The sequence below is a fragment of the Fulmarus glacialis genome, unplaced genomic scaffold (assembly GCF_000690835.1).
Source record: "Fulmarus glacialis isolate BGI_N327 unplaced genomic scaffold, ASM69083v1 scaffold3026, whole genome shotgun sequence".
Taxonomy (NCBI): Eukaryota; Metazoa; Chordata; class Aves; order Procellariiformes; family Procellariidae; genus Fulmarus; species Fulmarus glacialis.
In genome coordinates this window covers 86305-92851 of record NW_009219844.1, presented here as the reverse complement: position 1 = coordinate 92851, position 6547 = coordinate 86305, and positions in this window count along the sequence as shown.

The window sequence follows — 6547 nt, the reverse complement described above, 5'->3', positions numbered from 1 at the left end:
TATACTCTTCCCAGGATACCTGTCCCTGTGTCCACTGCCTGTGCATTTCCTTTTTGCCCTTTAGTTTGACCAACGAGTCTCGACTCAGCCATTCCAGTCTCTTACCTTCCATTCCTGATTTCTTACACCTGGGGATCGAGAGCTCTTGCACTCTATGGAAAGCATCCTTAAAGATCTGCCAGCTCTGTTCTGCTCCCTTGTCCCTGAGGGCAGTTTCCCAGGGGGTCCTATTGACTAATTCCTTGAACAGCTGGATGTTTGCTTTCCTAAAATTCAGGGTCCTGACTTTACTCTTCACCTGACCCATATCCCTCAGGACTGGGAACTCCACCAGTGCATGATCACTGCAGCCCAGGCTGCCTCCAGTCTTGACATCACCAATTACCTCACTTGCGTTGGTGACCAACAGGTCCAGTATTGCATCCCCTCTGGTAGGGCGGTCTGTTACCTGGCTTAAGAAGTTATCCTCAATGCGTTCCAGGAGCTTGCCATGTTGCTCTTCCAGCAGATGTTGGGGTGATTACAGTCCCCCAGCAGGACGAGAGCCTGTGAGCGCGATGCCTTAGCTGGAGTAAGAAGGTTTCGTCAATAGGCTCCCCTCGATCGGGCGGCCTATAGTAGACACCAACCACAAGATTCCCTTTGTTGCCTCTATCTCTAATTCTTACCCATAAGCTTTCAACCTGCTCGTGGCTATTCTTCAGAGACAGCTCTTCACAATATATCCATTTGTTGATGTAGAGGGCAACCCCTCCACCCCTCCTTCCATGCCTGTCCCTTCTGAACAGCCTGTAGCCTTTGATAGCCGCACTCCAGTCACGGGATTTGTCCCACCAAGTTTCAGTAATGGCAACCAGGTCATAGCTTTCTAGTAGCACAGTGTTTTACTCTTGTTTGTTGCCCATGCTGCGTGCATTGGTGTAGGGGAACTTCAGCTGGGCTGTTGGCTGTCTCCTTCTTAGAGGAACACCCCTTAATTCCTTTGAGGTATTTCACTGGTGTTTCCCTTTTGGCTTCTATTACCTCAGAAGCCCTGGCTTCTATAAGACTTCAAGTGTGCTACAGTGTACCCAGCATGTCTCAGAGCAACAGGCTGAGGGCCGTCGCTAGCACCCCATCCCTCTAACCTCGGCGTGTCATCCCACAGCTTGTCATGGGCAAGCCTGATATTACCCTGCCCTGCTTCAAGCCTAGTTTAAAGCTCTGTCAATGAGACCCACTAGTTCATGAGCAAAAACCTTTGAGAAAGGTGAATCCCATCCGATGCCAGCAGGCGTGGTGCTGTGTAGGCTATCCCATTATTGAAAACCCCAAAATTGCGGCAGTGACACCAGCCACGGAGCCATGCATTAATAGACTGGGTCAGTCTGTTTCTTCTAACGTCATTGCCTGCAGCTGGAAGGAGAGAGGAAAAAATAACCTGTGCTCCAGATTCCCTTGCCAACCGTCCCAAGGCCCGGAAGTCTCTTTTGATTGCCCTTGGACTACATGTTGTGGCTTCATCGCCACCCACATGGAAGAGCAGTAATGGGTAATAGTCCAAGGACTGTACCAGGCTAAGACGTTTCCTAGTGATGTCCTTAACCCAGGCCCCAGGGAGGCAGCCGACTTCCTTAAGAGGAGGGTCTGTTTGGCATATTGGACCCTCTGTTCCCCTCATAAGGGAGTCACCTACAACTATAACCCATCTTTTCTTCCTCGTAGAGGTGGTCGTGGCACAGGGGGTAGGCCTTTCCGACCTTGGCAACACCTCTGATGTAGATGGGCCATCATCCACATCGTCCATTGACTGGCCTTCCACCTCCAGAGCCTCTTACCTGTTGTACAGAGGCACCTGGGAGGGCGAGGTGCGCAAGGAGGGGGTTCGCCTGCCACCCCGAGTGTGGACTTGCTTCCATTCACTCCTTTTCTTTAAGCTACTGCCTTCAGCCTGGCGGGGAGAGGATACAAGATCCCCTTGATCTTGTTTTTTTTCTGGTAGCTGTTCCTGTTTCTGTCTCAGGGAGGGCAGAGCATGGTTCCACCAGTCTATCTCTTCCTCAGACTCCCAAATACAGTCTAACCCACCCAAAGGGGCCTTATCACAGCTTACAGGTACTATCCTGTTACGTGTGCATCTGTCTTCCAATGAGGAGTTTTAAAATACATATGTGCAGTACAATCTGTGCTGTCTCTTCCTGAGAAGAATCTGATATATATTTGTAGTTTCTGTATAAAAATATTAATGCTTCTTATTCCCCTTTTAAAATAGGGGAAAACAAAAACACTAACAGTGGCAAGTATTCCTAAATTCTTGACATTCACAGTTCAAAATGATGAGAAGCTGTCATACTTCAAAAAAAAAAAGAAAAAGATTATTTTGCAATTCAAATTCAAAGACGTATTTCAATCTGAGTGCAGTGCTGAAAGGGGATGGATCATGAACTGGAGTCTCAGTAGGTTGTTCTGATATTTGGAATTCACTAATTAATCATATACAACATCCTTTTTATTCTCAGTATGCAGCTACATCAGAATAGTTATTTGGTGCCTAAGGAAAGGCCCCCCGGGGTGCTTTCATGTCTGACAGATAACTATATATAATTACTTGTTTTATCATGTATACGCTACCATATGAATTAATTATAAGATATTAAATAGTAAGAAGATGCAGTTTGCCAAGTAAAACATTACATGATGGCAGACAATATTTGTTTTCAAAAATTTCCTGTGTGATTTATATTTTTTAAACTACATAATGTATGTGGAGTCCAGTGATGTTTTCATGAGACTGAGAAGAAGATTTAATTTTCTTCCAAGAGTCTCACTTGCATGGGTAGCTGTTGAACAATATCTACTACTGCATGTTTAACAAGGACAGTTTTATCTCAACAGTCTGTCTGCCTTTCCAAAAACTGGGGCAAGTTGAAATAAAAACAACTCTTTGTACTGTTAAAAATGATATTTCTGAAATGCTGTAATGTTGTATTGTGTCCTTTCAAAGCTGTACAGAACCTCTGTCAAGGAATGTAGATCTTGCATGACTTTGCCTTTGTTTTAGGAGTATTTTCTGTCCTAATAGCCCCCTCTCAGGCTGCAGGAGATGGACAGAGAAATCATGAACTTAAGCAAAGATCAGAGTTTTAAAATAACGTGAAGGGAAAAGCACCGAGATGTATATGATGTGTTTATGTGTTATCTATGTAGTTTAATGATGGGCGAGGAAAGAACACACCTTCTGTGAGGATCCAATAATTAGAATTTATTTTTAGTCTAATCGATGCTTTAGCAGGCTAGTCAAGATATAACAACCTCTTATTAGTTCAATTACAACAGTGCTAATGCTTATAATCCAACTCACCTAGTTTCTCTTAAGGTCCATTAATAATTCAATAAAAATCAATAGACACAAGTAGCTGCCCATTTCCTTTTACCCTCCCTATGCATTGCGACAATGAGTTGTCAGTGGCCTAGGTTCTTTGCTGGGAGCAGCATGCTGGGGATGGTGGAAGGTTATTTGATTTGTTATCCTTGGTCTTTGTGTATGCTTGAGGTTATTTTTGTATGTTTTAACTCAATACATGGGGTATGTTCTTGTAGATGGTTCACGAGGTTAGTTATGTTATGATTCCTTAGGTTTTAGTGTGTTTCTCTTTTGGGGGAGGAGAGACGCACAACTGCAGAAAGGTAGGCAAAAATAAAAATAATAAAAAACCCCAACAACAAAAAAACCAGTTTCAGAAGTAGATCATGTATGTGTGACCACTTGGTAATTTTGCTGTTGGAGCTAAGCCTTTTACTGCCTGTTGGTAACACCAAAGGCACAGGGCTATATATATATATGGAGAAGAAAAAATCAAAGATTATCTACAGAGGGTAAGAGTGATGACAGCTATGTCAGCTGGGATAAATAGCATGGGAGATTGTGAGAAAATACACAATTATGATTGAAGTTGATGTTAACATCCTTTATGGAATATGTCGGTTGGAAAAACTGCTGCGCTGGCTTTGGTAGAGCAAAGCAAAGAAGTGCAGTGTTTGGTTTGTGACTGACTGGGAGTAACAGTAGTTGTTAAACCACTGGCTTGCTTGTGATGAAGAGCCTAGAAAGAGTAGTGGGAGGAGAAGGAGCAAGGGCTGTGCCAGAGCTCTGAGATAGTTTGTCCTCTTAGCGGGTGAGAAAGGGTATATGCAAGAAGAGACACATAGGAGCATAGTGTTGTGAAAACCAAAGCATGTGAGATACTGAAACCGGGTTGTAGCTGAAAGTGAAGGGAGCCTGGAGAGAGTAGGAGCTTGGAAATACGGTTGGGGGAAGTGGGAGAGACCCTACTAAGAGCATTTTTATTGCAGTAATGGACTGGGAAGTTTTACTGTACTAAACCCTCAAGCAAGTTGGAAGGAAGAGTTTGAGGATGAGTTAGTGTGTTCAGTGGTGAAAGGAAAAAACCCAATACTTTCACAGATGGGTAAGCTGGTGGGAGCTTGCTTCAAAGTTATGGAAGTTATGGTCTATCCTTTTTCTTTTAAGGAGGAGGAGTTGGTGAGGGGATGGGTTGAAGACAGGAGGAGAGACAAGGTGAACAAGATCTGGAGACAGGACTGAACTTACTCAGGTAGAAAGTGGGTGAGGGAGGAAAACAGCAGAGAAGCTTGATGTCAGAGGTAGAAGGTGAGAAAAGAAGGGCTATTGTCGGTGGAGGGAAGACAAAGAGGAAGATAAAGGACAGAACTTTTTTTCCTTTGTGACCCTGTCCAGGGTGCAGGACAGGTTGTGTTGGTTTTAAATCCACGTTTACCTTTTTCAGTGGTATTGGTTGCTGTGATCAGTCACTCTTCATCCTCCTCTTTTGTGGTCCCTTAACTGGTGAGTAACATCTGCTGATCTTGTGATGCCCTTTTTCTAGGTCAGGGACCAGATGAGAAAGTCTCAACCTTTCCCACTTGTCTATTTCTGTATGAGTCAGGTCAGTAGTGATAGAAATAAGAGCCTGAAGGCTCTTGTGGTGACTGTCCTTACTTGCATCCATCCTTGGGATTCTCATCAGAGAGACCTGCGAGTCACAGGAATGGTTGGTAAATGATGCCTTTGCTCTTAGTGGTGGAGCCTTCAGGTCAGGATGGAGGTTTGCTGGTGAAGTTGTGTGGGGGAGGTAGAAAAGCATTACCCTCTTCGGCAGGTAAATGTGGGGCTTGATATTTACAGGCTGTGAAGACAGAACCTTTCATTAACACAAGAAATGTGTTTTTTTGTTTGTTTTGTTTTTAAATTGTAGGTCTAATCTACTCTGCTCAGGGTAATTTTTGATGCACTTATGAAATAAATTTTTATAAGTAAAACTTTTTATACTCCTGTTTGCTCTCTTCCTAGCTACTTAGTATTATTTGTTGCAAAAATCCTGCAAGAGCATCTCCCTGCCAACCATATGCCTCTGTAAGTGTGACCAGGGAGACCACTGATGCTAGATGCCATTGAGTTTTAAAGGAAATGGCTGGAGGCAGGACACTATCCATAAAGGATCCTCAGTTCTGGAAAGAGCCTCCTCTCTTTACAGCCCAGATTTACTGACTTAGTACCAGACTCATTTGTTCTGGCGGGCTTTTGTGGTGGATAAAGGCAATGATGGATAGTGAGGCCTAAGGAGAGGCTTTGTTTGTTGGCGTGAGGCTTTGGTCAACAATAAATATAGATTGAAGGTCAAGTTTTCTTCTTATTAATGGGATTGTAAAACATAACTGGGAATTTCACTCTGGGGAAGCAAACTCATTAGGGTACAGGAGGAAGGGATATGAGGAAACTTTTCCTGGGTTATATATTTTGCATAAATTTTGTTTGAGTGCTTGGGGGGGGATAAAGAAAGGCTTTTTTTTTTTGTTTTGGTTTTGATGTTTTTGCAAGTATAAATAAATCATTGAAGTGCAGATTCCAAACAGTTTTGCACTAACCAATTTTCCCAGAGATGCCTCTTTTATCTGTTCCACTGGGAACAGAGCAGGTTGGTGATCTCCATGACTACCTTGTTGTCAGTACATCACAGCTGGTGGCTCAGTATCACATCACAGACTTCAAGCACACAAGTCTTTATTGTTGAGTGTGTAGAGCCATTGGAGTGGAGCATTCATCCTATTGAACTGACTGACTTCAGTATCTTACTGGCTAAACAGTAAGACATTAATGTGCATTAATATGCTAACTAGGCTTTTTGGCAGGGGAAAATTAAGATAAATGTTGTAGGCTTTCTTAGGTATTGAAATGTATCAGGTTTTCTGTTGTACTTAGTGCATTTGTGTCTAAAGGTGAATAAAAGGCTACACCAGTGTTTCAACCAGTAAGGAGGATCAAAAGGCTTTTATTTTGGTAGCAGTAAGACATTAATGTGCATTAATATGCTAACTAGGCTTTTTGGCAGGGGAAAATTAAGATAAATGTTGTAGGCTTTCTTAGGTATTGAAATGTATCAGGTTTTCTGTTGTACTTAGTGCATTTGTGTCTAAAGGTGAATAAAAGGCTACACCAGTGTTTCAACCAGTAAGGAGGATCAAAAGGCTTTTATTTTGGTAGCAAGAG